This window comes from Pyxicephalus adspersus, chromosome 6 (genome assembly GCF_032062135.1).
Source record: "Pyxicephalus adspersus chromosome 6, UCB_Pads_2.0, whole genome shotgun sequence".
Taxonomy (NCBI): domain Eukaryota; kingdom Metazoa; phylum Chordata; class Amphibia; order Anura; family Pyxicephalidae; genus Pyxicephalus; species Pyxicephalus adspersus.
The window spans coordinates 57,528,715-57,547,299 of NC_092863.1; the positions used below are offsets into that span (position 1 = coordinate 57,528,715).

At 35.4% G+C, this 18,585-nt stretch overlaps 1 protein-coding gene across 4 annotated transcripts in view; it reads right to left on the minus strand.

The window, feature by feature from the left end:
- NOS1 (nitric oxide synthase 1) overlaps positions 1 to 18,585 on the minus strand; it is a 156,998-nt gene that overhangs the window by 64,487 nt on the left and 73,926 nt on the right. The window contains exon 1 of one of the 4 annotated variants that reach the window (XM_072415946.1): positions 13,059 to 13,182. The exons of 2 other annotated variants lie outside the window; for them this stretch is intronic. The gene's annotated coding sequence lies outside the window, so the exon portion shown is untranslated. Of the gene's footprint in view, positions 1 to 10,909; positions 11,036 to 13,058; positions 13,183 to 18,585 lie in introns of those variants that run through there. One more of the 4 variants, XM_072415945.1, reaches the window with a different exon arrangement.

The window sequence follows — 18,585 nt, forward strand, 5'->3', positions numbered from 1 at the left end:
AATATGAGACTATAGATCAAAAATAACGTTTCTATTTGGTAAATTATATATATACTATATATTATAGATTACGGTGATACAGACACATTGGGCTTAATTTACTAAAGTTTTCTTTTGCACACAAGTTCTCGAATTGAGGAAAAGGAATATTGTGCCCCGATTTTCTTAAACTTGAATGTGCTTATTTTGCAGCAGCTATATTTTTTACACTTGAAAATCTGAGAAATGATGGCTGTCAATGCCTATGTTTAAAGGTTCCTCTTCTCGCTCCACAGGAACAGGTGAGAATATATTTTCCGAAAACATTTTACGATGTTATACTGAAATGATGATGCTGGATAATTGCTCCTAGTTACTGCAATTTTTGAGGCATACAAATATATAATTACATTGAGACAAAACACATATAAATAGCACCTTATATTCCATTGTAATTAGCTAGTGTTAATACAGCATTAATACAACTTTGTATTGAATCATTTCAGAAGCTTAAAATTAATGATTGCCTTAAAAGAGAAAGATTTGTTGGTAGGTGAATATACAGTTAAAATCCTATAGATTTTGTAATCCTGTTTGTGTTCTGTTTAATGACAAATAGAACAGCCAAACTTTCAAACTCACTATAATGCACTAAATCCTGTTAAATAATACAGATTGGTCACTGCCCTGACTGCACATACTTAAGGGACCAAAGTAAGAGCATAATTACCCTAAAGACATTTTACCTTGATAGGCAGGGTAAGAGTTTAAAGCTGGTAAAATTGTGTACTTCATTGGAGCCAGACTGGCTCACACACCCAGGTCTTCCTATCTCTGTCTGGCATCATAGGTATAACAGTAAAATACATACATTGTTGTATTAAGTCCTTTTAAATCTTTATGGAGTTTAGCATTGAGAGGTAATAATCATTTTAATTTAAAATGTAATACATACTGAAAAGACAAAAATCCTTTCTTTTGTTGATGTTACTCTCCTCATTCTTGCCTTCTGCACATTTTTCCACATTCTTTTTGTTTTTGCAGCTTGCTGACCAGTAAGCAAACACCTGGCTTTGTTACCTAATGTTGGATCGTGCTAGCAGATCATCACTGGCAGCAAATTCTTCATTAAATCTATGCAAAAGAATTTTCTTTTAATGCTGCTATTAGATTGTTCTAAACTGCATACAGATAAATATTGCAGACAGACACAGAAGATCTAAATGAATTACTGCAAAAATATGCTAAATTATAATACATTGGTGCATAGGTTAAGAACAGACACATAAATCATATCCCCACAATGTGCACAGATGTTGCACTCTGCTTACATCATGTATATGTGGAATTTACAGAATTGCTTTGGAATGTTTTTTGCCAAATATGTTCCTGTTAGCTTGCGATGTACATAAAATATAAATGCAATTTCTCTATGTTTTCAGATGCATTACAGTATGCATTTTGGAACCTCCACTTATCTGACTTGTATGGGTCACTGCAGGCCCATACACTCAATAACTGGAGCATGCATGATATCTAAAACCCTGAAAAGCACTACAATATACCACCAGTGAGAAAGAAGCTCACAGACAAAAGCTTTTTCCAGCATATCATGCAGTTTGTCTGCATTACAAAGCACAGCAAGCGGCATGAAATTACTTCTGGCGAGATTAAGCCCTAAGGGTCTTTAGAACACTAGATTGATCAACACCAGGAAGATACTTTTTATCCTGCATTTAAATATTTAGGCATGCATCGATGTTTATATACTGGGTAAGCCTAATGCACAGCAAAACTGTATTTGACAGAAGCCTGCCAAATACCACAGAGCCTTTAATATATTGCAAAGCTATCTACAATGCTAAAACCACAATGACCTGACATTGTCACTTTCTATGGTTACATGATATGAAATCATTGGTAAAGTGTTACCTATGAGGATCGAATGCCAAAAATGTGATCAAAATATTATTGTGGGTAGTTAGTTGGATGATGTTATGTTTATATGTAAAATGTTTAGGCTGCCTGTTTGAATACAGGTGTCTGACAACCCTGTGCTGTGTTTTGGTACTCTTTAATAGGGCTTCATGTTCAGTTTTGACAGCGGTATTCATTTAAAGTATGCATAAAGCCATTTGGATCTGCTGGATAGAGTTTGGGTGGGTTAGTAATCATCTCCAGTATTTATAACTATCTCTACCCACTGGGAAGATTTACTTTCTTTTCCTGTTCCAGTAACTATTGTGTCAGTGGGTGTACAATGTGTTGCAGAGGTTCTAATCCATCCCGTACTCTACCCACAAAAAATAAAAGTGTATGCTGCGGACACATGATTTAAGAACCTACTCACTTTTTTCTGTTTTACGGTGAACAATTAGTAACGAAATAACAAATGTCCACACTGTTGTTACTGTTGTTATCATAAACAACATTAGCCATTAGTTATATAATTTCTACAAATTTTGTCCACTATCACACCCCACATACTCCCTTTCTACACATACTATCCCCTGCCATATCCTCTGCATTCTCCTCCAACATATATTGCCCTGTATCATAACCTCCACACTATTTTCCTGCACATACCCCTGGTAGATCCTTCACACTCTCCTTTTATTGCCCTTTGACCTACCATCCCCTACACATACTAACCCCTGTCATATCCTCTGTACTATACTACTACATATTTTGTCCTCTGTTAATACTGCCAGCAGATTAGACAGTGTAACCACTGAAACAGAGATAACAGCACAATCATTATCTGAAAAAAGGCAGTTTTTGTGTGCAAACAGCCGGCAAGCACAGTGCCCCCAATATCATGGTGATTTCTTATGGCCAAAGCCAAAGCTTTTATAGCCAACATAACTATTGTGAATATTTTACCCTCTGTCATACCTGTTGTACCCCAGTCTTCACATACTACCCCTTCCATACTACACTTCTACATCTATTACCCCCTGCCATACTCTCTGCACTTCTTATGTACACCCCCCCCATCATATCCCTTGCACCCTTGTAATGTATATATTGCCCACTACCACACCCCTCTACACTCTCTCCTTCACACACTTGACCCTGTAACAGGCACGGCACTCATTTACCTTGCACACTACACTCTATCATACCCTCCATAATCCTTTCCTGTATATATTGTTCCTTGTGATACCTTCCACATGTACTGCTCTCTTGTCACTTCTCTGTTGCAAATACTGTCTTCTGCACTGCTCTTCGACAAACACTGGCCCCGTCATTCTCTCCGCAATCCTTACTGCACATACTGCTCACTAATATACCCTTCGCAATTTTCCCCTGCATTTATTGTCCCTTGTCATACTCTGCAAACATCCTTAGCAATATTTGGTATATCCCCTCCCTTTTCCCATTCTGGAGGAGAACAATGTACACTTTAAAACACTGCCATTCAGTGATCATCATTTTTCATTACAGATACACATCTTATTTAAGTTCTAATACCTCAATCAATACATCTGTAAGCATCAAGCAATTTTAAAGTGCCTGCTTCCTTGAGGATGTGTCTGGCCACTGATCCCATTATATAATGTTTACTTACTGTGTTCACTACTTCAAAATGGAAACAAGTATTACAACACACTACCTATGCTATAATTTGGTCGGGGAAAACAAGGCATGTTCCACCTTGTTCAGCTGGAATTCTACTCAATTCACACAGAAGGCAGCAACTGCAACTGATGGAAAACCTCATTACACATAGTAATCATCAAATGATTAAAAATACCTGCAATTCAAATGTAAATTGTCCAATTTCTCTCGATTTTGTGGGCACCAGCAGTTTGAATACAATATTGCATCCTGATACCCATTATTTACTATATAGGAGCGAAATATGGTCTAGTACATGAAATGCATCCACAATAGAATAATGTAAAACATTCCAGGGTCATATTTATGAGTAAATTAACCATATAGAATATAAGCATAATAAATGACCAGTTAACATCTTAGTTTTTTTGAAAGCATAGAAAAATGCGTGAAGCGGAAAATAAATTGATGAATAATAATAGCAAAGAGTAAACCAATCCACTTTGTTCAAATTTCCATGCAATTGGTGACAGTTTGCTACTTGTGTATGTCTACCTATGATTTTGCCCAATATACAGCTAATCTATTGCATTTTTTTCTTTATTTTCTTTTTCAGCACATAAACAGATACCAGCAAACACTTTAGGAATTATGCTACCCCCATAGAAAAACGGGTGTAAGTGTATAGATCCATATTATTTAAAACTCACCTAAATGTTGCACACTGCCAGGTTGCTGCTTTACTTGGGTATACAGAATGGGCAATAGTCCAATGTTCATTAGGGTGGTAGTTTAAATCTTCATTAGTGGTAAGTGAATTAAACAAGAACACTTTACCCTGTGTTATTTTGCACATCCTATTAGCTTCAATGGTGACACCAATTAGCAGAGTGCCCATTAGACTGGACAGATGCTTTTTGTTGATGGGGTTTCAGACTAGTAGAAATGTAGCAGGGATCTCTTTACCTTGTGGTTCACAAATATTGTGCATAGACCCTATTTAAATTGTTATTCATAACTGGAAATAGGAGACAGAAACAAGAATTCTCAAAAGTATTAACAGTACTGTAGATGATAACACATTGCATGTTAATATTTTATATACTGAATGCACTGTATCCAAAATGATACACATAATTGTTAAGGCTCCAAGAAAGAAATAATTCTTTTTTAGTGCATGAATAATTTGTCCATGTATACCAGTACAGATATAGGACCTTCCATCAATAAAGCACCCAAAATGCATGATATACTCTTTTTCCAGAATGTGGTTTGCTACACAAAAGTGGTACGTTAACAATATTTGTAAACACAGAAACAAAAATAACTTAGATTAGAAGATAAAAGATTACAGAGAAAAATGTAGGAGTGGCCACAGACAGATAGTCTGATACATAGTTCTTCCACATGGTCTATAAGAAACAGTTGAAGAGCTGCTGCTCCACCCCCACTCTCCTTCATTTTGCAATATTAGCCAATAGCAGGCTATGGCATTTGACAATAGCAGACTGGGCGATACAGTCTCAATTTCACTAGTATATGTATCTGTACAGTACTGTAGTGACTGTAGCAAAGATAATCATAAAGTATGGGACAGGTAAGCCAGCAAATAACACAACATTATTTTTTTGAGCTGATTAATAAAGCAGAACTACAGACAAAAATCTGAAATTATTATAAAATAGCCCATTAAAGAATGAAAAACAAAAATTTACTCATTTACATTTTCTATGGCACTAAATGTCCTCTAGTCTAGTGAGCAATATAATTTTTCCCACTTTTTCTAGGCCCAGGCCATTTTTGGCCTGCCCTAGGCTATATATAACTGGACAGAATGGAAAGAATAAAAAGGGTAGTGTGGGGCCTATATATCTGTCATGCTGTGTTCTCTCCCTAACATCAAGTTTCTTGTCAGCACATGAACTTATTGACTTAATGTGCTTCTTGTTTCATTCACACTCCATCCCTGCTTACATGGAATGCCAGAGGCTGGTACCAGGTTAAACTCTGATCTCCAAGATTCCTGATTAAAAAAAATAAATATAATAATGTATTTATATATACAGAGCTGCGTTCATTTGTAACTTTTATATCTGCTTAGAGCTTGGCTTGAAGCAGGTAGAAAAAAGATGGCATGTAATGGTGTTAAAAATATCTTAAATAATGGTGCACTTTAAAATATATGTGTATTTAGGACACATTACCTATGTGCTGGGTTCTACTGATTTACTGTCAACCACTGTTTTACTGACAACTACTGACAACCTAGTTTTAAAAGAATGGGTTTGATTTACTTAAGGAGTTAAGGCTGTTCACTTAGCAAAGTGAATTATCCCCCTTGTGAGCTTAGTAAATTTGTTAAAAATTTGCAAAGAGTTCTGTCAATCATGTATAAGAATATGTACAGAAGAAAAGAGTGAAAGCTGGGTTTTTTTTTGGCAAAGTAAGTTTGTATTGTAATGACTTGTCACATACAATTCTTAAAATGTGCAAAGGTAGAATAGGTTTTGACCCATTAGCGTCATTGGTGTAATCAGACCAATAGACTAGACAATTATGTTCCCTGACTAGGTTCAATAATAGGGAGTTCAATGAGTAGAAGCTTAACATTTCTTGTCCCGACGCGTTTCGCCCTCAACAGCTTCCTCAGGTGATGTATTGAGATCGCTAATTGGCATGCTGAATACACAAAATACATATAGATATACAAGGTGTCATAAGTCGTTGATGCATAAATGCAGTATTCAAATCAGATACCATCAAAATTATTGTAAAGTAAAAGAATTTATGTATATTGATAAAGGTATTTTTATTGACTTTTCAAGATAATTGGATGAGAGCATTATATTCTAAAAACAAATCATAGCATGATATCTATCAATATAACTCCTTACCTATATTAGAATATCTGAAATATATTGAAGTATTTTACTTACTATTAGTTGTTCAACCAGGGATGTATGTCAGGGATGGTGGATTAGTAGTATAATGATGATTACTCAATGCCTAGCTAGTAAGAAAGTTGCTGTTTGTTTAAATAATGGGCATATATGAAAATGATGGATAGTGAATATGAATGATTGTTTTAAAGGTAATAATATATATATATATTTATATATAATAACTTTATTCTGGACCACTTATTTAAATATGTATTATTACCTTTAAAACAAGCATTCATATTCACTACTCATCAATTTCATATATGCCCATTGTTTAAACATACACCAACTTTCTCACTTTCTAGGAAGAGACTCTTCACCTTTTTACTGCAATTCCACCATCCCTGACATACATCCGGGGTTAAACGACTAATAGTAAGTAAAATACTTCAATATATTTTAGATATTCCATTATAGGTAAGGAGTTATATTGATAGATATCGTGCTATTATTTATTTTTAGAATAAAATGCTCTCATCCACTTATCTTGAAAAGTCAATATAAATAACATTTATCAATATACATATATTCTTTTACTTGACAATAATTTTGATGTTAAGTGATTTGAATACTGCATTTATGCATCAACCACTAATGACACCTTCTATATACATATATCTATATGTATTTTGTGTATTCAGCATGTCAATTAGCGATCTCTATACATCCCCTGAGGAAGCCAACAAGGGTGAAACGCGTCGGGCCAAGAGACGTTAAGCTTCTACTCATTGAACTCCTTATTATTCTACCTAGTCAGGGAACACAGTTGTCTAGTCTATTGGTCTGATTACACCCATGACGCTAATGGGTCAAGACCTATTCTAGCTTTGTACATTTTAAGAATTGTATGTAACAAATCATTGCAATACAAACTTACTTTGCCAAAAAAAAAAAAAAAACCCAGCTTTCATTCTTCTCTTCTGTACATATACCTATTTATTCAAATTATGGTGTGGCACTAACTAAGCTTTACCAGGTATAACTGCTTTACTGTTTGCATTTTTATTTAATTATAGGAAAAAAATAGAATGTTTGCTTTCATGTGACTGATATGCTGAAATTGCCGGAGCTTTACCACATTCATTCAATAACCCTTTCAATGCGATCATTGACATTGCAGTGTGATCAGCCTATATTCCTTAAGTAATAGTAAATCAGCCTAATTGAAAAAGCTGTGCTCCTAAAGACTAAACCTTTTTTTTTAAAACTGAGAATTATGTAATAATATTATTTATATATATATATATAGTCAGTTACATATTTCTATTATGCCCTAGCAGAATAATTTGTTATACAGAGAATCTTCATTTATATAAGTTCGTATCTGTCAATGACTGTTATGAAATCATCTTCTTCAATTTGGTCTTCAGCATCTCTGGGACTCGGTGTGCTTTCTCTCCTTGATGTCTGTTTCCACACACACACCATACTTTTTTCTATATGGATATGTTAAGAGTTACCAAAAATTATTGATCGCTTCCCAAATTTTCAAATACTTGTGACCTCTTGGGAAGAGACCAGTTAATAGTCCAATATTTATTCAGTATTCAGACTTTTCTCGGTTACATGTTCGGTAAGCAAGAAAGGCCCGATTCGCTGCTAGATCGAATTTAAAAATCCCGCTCGTTCATCCCTACTCATATGGCTTGCAAAGATAACTGGTCTTTGATATGAAATCTCACGTGTCTGGATTTTCTATGGGCAGAAACCAAAATGTGACCCTTTTTCTAAAGTTACAAATGGTGCTTCTAAACATTGCATGTGGCTCAAGTAGGTAACAGGTGCTAGGTAAATCATCCATGCAATATAAAATATGACATCAACTAAAAGTTGTCTATAAAACACTCCCTATTGTACTAAAGGACAAATAGTACTCTGGATGGTGCTCATCTTCAAGCACTTGGTCACTCTCTAGAATAAAACCAAGGTCCTTCATCATTTCATTCATTGACTAAGCACTCATTCCTCCTCATACACTATTGTAATATGATTCATGACTGCCAACGCTCCTTCAAATTTATTTCACTGGGGGTGACACAATGAAACAAGTCAGAGAGCAAAATAATTCTGAGATCCCATAGCAATTTACCATAGTTTACATGGACTAGATGACTCATGTTGCTAATTTTATACTTGGTAACAAGAAAGACAACATTCTGTAGCAAAATCCATGTGTTATTGGTAACTAAGCAAACTGGCTGTTCTATGTTCATTGTAAATGCACATTCTACAGTATCTCCTACAGCTTAGATTAAACCTGAACATTCTGGAACCATTATCTCATAAACCATGCACCAACTATTCAGCATGTTCTATATTTGTGTACAATACAAGCTTCTTGCTGATCTGTAGTTAGTAAATAATGCTCATTTACATTGGAAATGTTTATAAAAAATAAAAAAATGACAAACTATGTCAAAACATTGCCCAGTTTTGTGATTAGGGGTCTGGAACAAAAATGACAATTTCCTACCTACTTTACTGTATTTAGGATTCAGCAATGAAAATAGTGCAACTGCGGTATTGCTGGCATTCTTGTTAACCTGAATACTTAAGAATCTGCTTCCGTCTGCTTGCTGCAGAAGTAAAAAAAAGGCAATTCACAACTGATGCCAAGACTCGCACAGTGTATGAATTGTGTGCTCTTCAGTTTTTAGATACATCTTGAATATATCTGCATCAGAAATAAGTCTACACATTTACACACAGAGGGGTGCAAGAGAATATTAGCCCTAAAACCACCTGTAAGAACAGAGCTAGTTACACTTTTATTTCATCTGTTGTAGTTTGAAGTATACCAGTCTCTAGGAACAAGGTCCACTGGGAAAATATATGAGCAGTCTAGGAGAGAAAACCACATCAAAATTGTGGTTGCTGCCTCTAGCCACCAATTTCAGGGAAATAAAACAAGGAAACTGGCTGGTTATTATGGACTATGACTCACTTTTTGTATTAAATATATTGCTTCAGTTTCCATAACTTGAACCGTTAAATAATTTTCAGCAGAACATCTAGAAATCAACCGCATCAAATCTGTGGGCAACCATATGATACATATGCATAATGCATAACATTGTCCAATAATTTATTGAGTCAAGCATGCAATGACTTAAAAAATGAACACCTAGCAACACAGTCACTAGTTCTAAAATTATGATGGCCCTTTCCCAATTAATTTATGTGTATATATATATATATATATATATATATATATATATCTTATGTTTATTGTATTTATTCTATACCTTCCAGATTTCAAAGTTATATTCTACATGTGTTGTTTACATCAGTTGGAGTTATCTCATTCACACAAGGACAATCCATCTGTCATGGCTTTATTGGGCTCTAATAGGCAGAAACATATAGTAGTATGTTCCTTCAAAAATCTTTAAAAACTGAACTTGCTGCAAAATCCCCCCAGGTTATAGAACAATGAAAATGAAAACATAGAAAACCAATTTTAATTCTGTGCAAAACACATCAAGAAGGTGCACTGAGCTCAGGGAACAAAGTTGTTTTCAATAGTTATATAAGTTATTTTCTATAATCCTGGACTCCAATATTCAAGAGTCCTGTGAGTACAAAACACATGGGAGCTGCATGACAACATTTTAGTAAAAACAGATCTCAGGGGCTGAGTGCTGAGCTCTCATTTGATGTAGACATGTATGGGAAGAATCATATCATATAGGTGCCATTAGTTTTAAAACCGTTATATAAAGTCTTTTCATGAAAATCATAGGCAATTTCCTTTGGGGACTCTCTAGCAGATGAAATAATGCAATTTGCCCATTGATGTGGTTGTGCCTATTTAATAAATTATATAAATGATCATAGAGACTGCTTCCAAATCATAACTATTTTCTTGGATGCTCAAATAATAGGCATGCAAGTCATTAAACTGCAGAATTTACTAACATGGTTATAAAGTTATTCTGCATTATCTGTAACAATATATAGAAATAAGAATGTCTAATGTGTAAAAGCGTATCAAATTTTGATATTCACTAATATAACCAACTACTATATTTTTTAAAAATACATGATATTTCTAACATGAGAGAAACATTTTTGCACACAAGCTGAAATAATAGAAATGGGTTTAATATTAAAGCTAAATACTATCTTACATATATAAAGTCACCACCATCCCTATGAATTTCTGACTCATTACCATCAAAATAACCTGGGGATAACAGGCTGCAAGCAAGTTCACCACAAGTACTTTGGGCTCTTTACCGATCATGGATCAAGGCTTTTATAAGACAAGTCTATTCAGAAAATATCCATTTTTATTCAAAGCTAATGTGAAGTGCTATAGCATGCATCATAAACTAAGCTTTTCATAAACTCAGCCATTATCCAAGCACAGCCTGACAAAGGATGGAAACAGATGGCCATCTGCGGCTTAAATATGGGCTACATACCCCTCTTGTGCTTTGCTCCCCTCGGCAGTCTGGGCATGATGTATGACAATGCAGTGATCTTCCCTTCAGCACCTTGGAGAGCGCTGATGATCTGAGAGCTATGGAGAGCGCAGCACTGGAGCTGTGTGATCTGCTGTGCGCACTGTGCGCTCTACAAACTCATCTCACATTCATCCAACTTCTATTGCTCCTGCCCTCAGCATGTAAAATATTTCTTTTACATTCATATCCAACATTGCTAAGGAAGCCATCCTTACATATCCTACACCTCTACATATATGTACAGGATTCTCCTATAAATATAGTGCCCCCAGTCTCCATCTAGCTGCTATGGAACCACAAGTGCCAGCATTCCCAGCTGGATGAATGTTCCAGCGCATGGTGCCATGGTTGTATTCTAAAGTCTATCACTCCTGACATGTTATGCTGATTTATCTCAAGCGCTGCATTATCTTCAGTGTTTCCCTAGGTTACAAGGTCCTAAGTTAACTGTAAGTCAGAAGGAGTGAGTCTAAAATCACTGCATTCATTCCAGCAATCCAATGATCATTGCTCAGTCATGGGTTACTATGTTTATATGGACTAATAATATTAATAATCACATTAAATGTAAATTGCACCCTACCTTATGGGGATGATTAAGAGCATGCTGATATTACATTGTGGTTTATATGTTCAATGGAATGCTGGGCTACCCAGTTATCCTGCCAGCAAAAGAAGGACTTGATGTCTCCAGTGGAAAGGCAGTTAGACTGGTATGTAGATAAAGATTGAGGCTTCTGAAGAATAGGTTTTAGACACCCCAAGGTGATGAACTAGATACCTGTCTTTCTTGACATTACCAATACAGTTACTCAATCATTGTCATTCAGATACATGTGTGTTTCTAGCTGACTATGGAAAGGCACTAGAGAAGCAGTATTTTAGTATTTATATTTGTGAATGAGTTTTAGAATACTTTAAATCACAAGATGAGATGTAGTCACTCTCATTGCTGCCTCTCTTATCAATTACATTGTGAACATAAGGGCTTGTCATATTTTATCACAGCCCTAGAAATTCATTAGCATATTATGCTGCCAGATTGAAGATATCCTGCCAGTATTTATCCATGTGTTGGTCTTCATACATACCCACAACACGCAATTGGCCAGCTAAACATAGGAGTCTGCTATATAGAGACCAAGGCAGCGCTCAATGAGCTCTGTGCTATTTACTAACGTGCAGCCTGCTGACCTCTTTCCCATGCGCTCTCATCTGCTGCTCATATTCATTAGACTCGGAGACATTCCTTCATAATGGCCATTTCCCTAGAATTTAACTAATGTGCATAAACTACTAAGAACAAAGGAGATTAGAATGTAGGCTAAACGCGAAATTACAGAAAGGAAAACAAATGTGCACTTACTTTTATATGTTAAAGTATACATATGTATATATTACAGTAATCAAATGCAACCCTGGTGTAGATGTATTTAAAAACATAACAATAATTGTTTCTTATTGTCGGTATTTAGTTCCCTAGCCGGATCTGTTAGTGTGGGGAATAACTGACCTCCTCAGATTGCAAATTAAATAACATTTTGATATTTAGTTTCCCAGCTGGATTAGTATGGGAAATACATAATACAAGCACAGATCTCATGGTCCTTACCAAATGTCTACATCTACAACTTTGTGGTCAGCTTGGACCATGGCACGCAAAGCTGATGTTCTTCATATTGGACAACTAATGACATTCTGTTCGGAGAATATCATATTCCTGTATGTAAGTAGCTCTTTAATTTCCCCAATGACTGCAATTAACATATAGAGTGTACAATGTTGTATGTTGTGATAGAAGTGTTCTCTACCAGCATTTTTTCATAAATCCTACCATCACTCACTAAAACTGACAAAGTTCACATTCATACTTCTTCCAATCCTCTGTATATACATTAAAAAGGTCCATGCATGTAGATAAATTGAATGAAAAGTCTAATATAAAGATTATACAGTGATGATGTGCATTCAACACTAGTAAAGTCCCTTAGAAAGCTGAAGAGCAGACGAACGTGTAGGACAACTTTGGAGAAGAAATGGATGTACTCCCTAAGATAGAGTAATGAGCATTCACAACCCCTACAGACATAACAGCTGGAACACTTACCTTTGCTGTGTTGGGACAAAGAGTTCTCTATCTTCAGATGTTCTCAGGTATCCAGCAGATATTTGTATAAAGTAAACCAGGGAAGAGTATCAGAGGTACTCACCTCCAACAAGCCTTGCCTCCTTCAGAAAGAGTTTGCTCTTCTCTTGAGTATACACAATAGGGACATGCAAGTAAAAAAAGCTCTCCCACCCCTTCTCTTCCTCCCTCCCCTCTTATTTACTCTCCACCCTTCTCTACCACTCCAAGTAGAAGACGACACTGAACTATAAATATGTTGGGAGCCAACAGAGGAGGCATGAGCTCAGGCAGGCTTGTAAGAGGGAATTTATTGCTTAATGTACCTCCTTTATCCTATCATCATTGAAACGAATTAACTTTGACATCCAACCAGAGTTTTATGGGTGTGGAATGAAACCAAACAGTCCTCATTAACAGAAAGCCAGCAGGAAAAAATCAGGCATCTGTTACATAACTAAATTCCCTCACATCAACCCATCATGTGGGCAATTAGGAAGCATTACCAATAAAACTAGAGGAGTTAATGTACTCTGTTCTTGGAACCAGTGTGAGCTTGACCTGTTGACAAGCCTCCACTCTTTTACTCTTGGTGCTAATGATATTGAAAAGGATACAATGAAATACTCATTAGCCTAAGAAGTCTTTCCTGGAAATGAAATAATTGAGATAGTCTCAGATTCTGCAATTCCCCTTGAAGATGAATCCAGAGACAGGTGGGTATTGCAGCCCCTGATGTGGCCAGCCTATATCACAGTGTGAATTATTAGCTAGCAGCCAGAGGATGTCTTTGATTGAATAGCACAGAGGTGGCTTGTAGAGTCCAGCATAATCCAGACATGTGCCAAATGCTGTGCATTCCTGGATAGGCTGCACTGTTTAGTTACTCCTTGTTAGAATATATTTTACTGGATGCATCCCACACGAACAGATCCCATGGGGGCTGAGAAATAAGAGATTCTGTCTGTGTTTTGTTTTCCCTCTGCTTTCTAAAATCCAATTATCTTTAACCATTATCAGTCCACAACCTCTAGGATTGCTGCTATAATCTTGCTTTAAATGCAGCAATATTGACCTTTATACAGTATAGTACACACCAGTAATCTGCTGCTATGAGATGACACAGATGCTGTCATTGTAGTTTTATGCTTTTTAACCCACAATTCCAATGAGCTTCTATAATATACCAGCGGTGATGTAATAATTTATACTAACCATTCCTGTGACTTCTGCTGTAAAATTGGCTAGATCCTGAAGACAGTCATATACACACACAATAATTTGTGTTCATTTCCCACATACAAGACAGATCCTAGAATAGAGTCTTCCAGGGGCATGCATGAGATCCACCGTTACCCCACAGTTACCCCATCAGATATAAGCAAGTAGGCTTTTCTGAAAACAGTAATTTTTGTCCTACAATTGAGTCTGTTCTCAGTTGTTGGTTTTTCTGCCTAAAATGAAATATTACCAAATATTGGTGCCAAGCAAGATATATATATATATATATATATATATATATATATATGAGTAAAAATGATTCATAAGAAGTTTTGTGAAACCTTCACTACAACTATTGCATTTATTCACCCATGTAAACATTGGTTTACCAGATGTTCTTGCTCATTGAATAACAAAAATTCCAGGTATTGCATTAGGAGTCTAAATGATTGATAGCTGTTCAGAGTGTAAAGGAAATAGATGATAGTAGAATGCCTGTACAATATGAGCTGAGTGCATGTCTACTTTTATTCTTCCTCATGATGGAGTGTATGTTTTAGAAAGACACCCAAACCTAAAATTGTTTTTGCCATCTTTATGCTTCCCTCACTTTTCTGGAGACACCACAGGAAATCTCTACAAAAACTGAATAGTTGCCCCCATTGGTAGATAGGGTCATTCCCTCACCTCTTTTTGGTTATTTGGATTACACTCATGTTCTGTCATGGTATCTGAATATATAAAGGTATATGGTGTCATGGTACCAGAATATATAAAGGGGCAACAGAATCCAGACAGCAAAAAAACTTTAAAAAGTGTACACTACAATGCAAAACCAAAAGTAAACATAGTTATATACTGGTTTATCAATGGTCAAGCCACATGACACAAACTAAATAGTGTCTGATCAGTTTAACCTTCTTCAATGTGTCCATAGCAAGTGTTTCAGATGAAGAAAAATCAGATTTATTTGTTAAAGCTTGTGTCAGTGACCACATTCAGCATGATTCCAGAGACCTTTAGCTTATGTCTGAGTTCAGTTTCAAACAGTGTGTTAATGCTTGACATATTTAAAACTCTTTATAACTAGTTAGGGAATCCAATGCAGATTGAACAGTAATAAAAAATAAGCACTAATCAACATCCATTAAAGGAAACTTGTCAAGGAAAAAAATAAAGCATGGCTGTCCTAATAGTATTCTAGATTTAATTAATCAATTTGCTGTCGATATTATATATCGATCATACATTCTGACTTCTCTGGCTCTTCTGTTCTTTATGTAAGTTTTTTTTTTTTAAGTTAAACTTGAATTTTTAAAATAAATACTCTCTGTTGTTAGATGTCACTAGCTGTACCATTATGCTGACCTGGGTGTAGAAAACTCGTGCACTGAATGCTCAAGGGATGGACTGCCATAGCCAGAGCCCTATATCATCATCAGATCATCTGGAAGGCTCTGGGGAAGGGGGACTTAGGCTTGGTTGGGTGTTTTTTTTTTTTTTTTTTTTAACAGAAAACTATTTCAAAGCATATCAAAAAAGTGTGTTGTTCCAAGCCAGTAACCAATCAGTAACTATCATACTGTTGTAGATATATGCGAGGGGTATTTTTATCTCTCTTTTAAACTCTAACCATTTCTTTTTTCTTCCCAAATATATGAGGATAGCAAATTGCTCCCTCAGTGTAACTATCAAAAATTGCACAAAATAGCTTGGTGATTGGTTATTTGACCCAAAGGGCTGGAGTTCTCTTAAGGTAAAGTGGCTTTTGCTCACAGTGTAACGACTCCTTGACTTTTTCCACTGACTCGTGTGCTTTTAAAGAGATCAAGGGAGTCTGTAGATCAATGTTTAAAATACTGAAATACTTCGAATATGATCACATGAATTTTAATGCAGATTTTTTCTATAAATAATATTTGTTTTTTTACCTATGAAGACAGTATGAGCCATGTGATTATAGTCTTTTTAAAATGTGGCTGATATGTGGACAAGGCAATAGGATTTTGAGGAATATGGAAGACATATGTATAAGAAAGGTGCATGTCACACATGTTAGAATATTGTGGGATGTGATGAAAGCATATGTGAGTGAGGATGATGTAGAACCGGACTAAGAGGCCTATAGAATGTTGTCACTGTCACCAGTCTCTGTTTGATCTGTTAGCTGGATACAGTGAACCTGATTTATTAAAGCTCTAAGCCCTGTCACTGTGTCATTGTTGCAGAGATACTAATTTAGCAAACTCAGTTACTGCACACATTTCCAGTTTAAACATCATGTACAAATCTTCCCGAACTTCATGCCTAATATGTTTTCCTTCCTACTTTCTACCTATGTAAAATTCATATTTTCATAGTATTCATAATATTCGTTTTTACCACAAACACTATTTAAAATTCATATTGTGAACATTTTTTGTACATAATGTGTTTAACACCCAAAGGAGTTTGTAGCCTGGTAATAAAAACATTTCCTAAACAGCACAACACAGGTAATGCCATGTATTATACACATTCATGTATTTGGTTGAGTCTTGTTACAGTTTACTGGCAGTTGTGACTTGATGTAATGCAGAATACCAGGCAAAATCATTATATAAAGATCTCAAATATATGCCAAACATAGACATCTTCCTCCACAGAAATCAAATTATTGGCGATCACCCAATTGATGGGTGATTCCAGTGCTACTGCAATTAGGTTCCCGGTATTAAGCCTCCAACTCTGGGCAATGCAATATTTATGCATGCATTTATATAATGCAGTCATCTTCCATAGTGCTTTACAGACTCTGTAATGATGTAACTAAATGTCAGAGAATCTTATAATCAAAAATCCCTATCATATTCAAATAAATAACATAGTCTGAGCTCAGTATTGAAAGTGGTAGTGGTGGTGGTGGTGGTTGAGGGGGGGTGGGGGGGTCTGCGTGAATATACCTAACCGTATTTTTTGGGATGTTGGAGAAAACCACATTGCTCAGAGAAAACCCACACAAAACTCCATTAAAGTGTCCTTGGCAAGATTTAAACATGGGAACCTAATTCTTCTAGTCCATAGTGCAAGCCACTGTAAGACCAATATTTGAATAACTAAAAAGAAGTCCAGACCACCTTGGAAGACAGTCCAACATCCCATAACCTTTTGCTATTTTTTATTAATGACATGTCTTTAAAATGGGTCCTGTAGCCTCCATGGATAGGAATCCTCCTCTATATCAATGCAAGCATAAAGTACAGAAAGAGTTCAAGGTGCATTATTATTGATTATTTTTTTTAGAATAGAAAAAGTATTGCATTTACAATACACGATTAGGTAAGATTGCCTATAAGTATTCTCTACCATCCGCCTGTAGAGCCTACAAAATGTCACTCCTACAAATAATATTACATGGAAAACCCAGACAGTTTAGCTTTACATTTAAAAATTACAGCTATCAGACAATCAAATATTGGTGGTCTGGTGGTGAGATGCAGTGAATATTATGTTGGCTCTTCTTTATCTGACAGAATGATGTTAAGCCATACAAAACCTAATTTATCAATAATGGACCAGAGTGTAAAATGCTAAATAAATAGGATGTCTGAAAAACTGTAAAGGTTTAATCATTTAATAAATACTTTTTTCTTTTACGAATAGGAGAAATGAAGTGCTTTACCCAATTTTAACTGAAAACTAGTGAAATGTCAATGCTAAATGCATTTGGTGTAAATAGGGAAGGCAGAATTATAGGGTTGCCTTGTGGTTTTTAAAGGTCCAATGTGCTATAAATCTGTATGGTTTCTCAGGGTTAATAAAACTTCTTTGCATTAACATGGACGTTTTTCTTGTCAGAAATTGGCCATTTTATTAGCTTCACATTTTTTTTTCACAGACAGAAAAATAACAATAAACACATAGAAAATGGAAAAACACACACACAACAAAACAATGACAAACTAAACTACATACATACATACATAAAACACACCTTGGGATTCTTACAAAAATCTCAGGATTTTATTTGAGTTAAGCTTTTTTAGAAATCTTGCAACACGTACATATGTACACAACAAAGAGTATTTTATCCATTAGTGACTAGTGGATTTTAATATTTGTGGATATATCTTTTAGATATATTAAACCATTTAGATATCTTAATGGATTATTCATATAATGATAATGCTCCATTAAAGAGGATTTTATAACCATAGTGGTTCTTTGTTCTAGTGTTCCTTCAATTATTTAAGTTTCCATTAAAACTTAGCTATTACAACTAATATTGGTATGAAACTTAGATGTAATG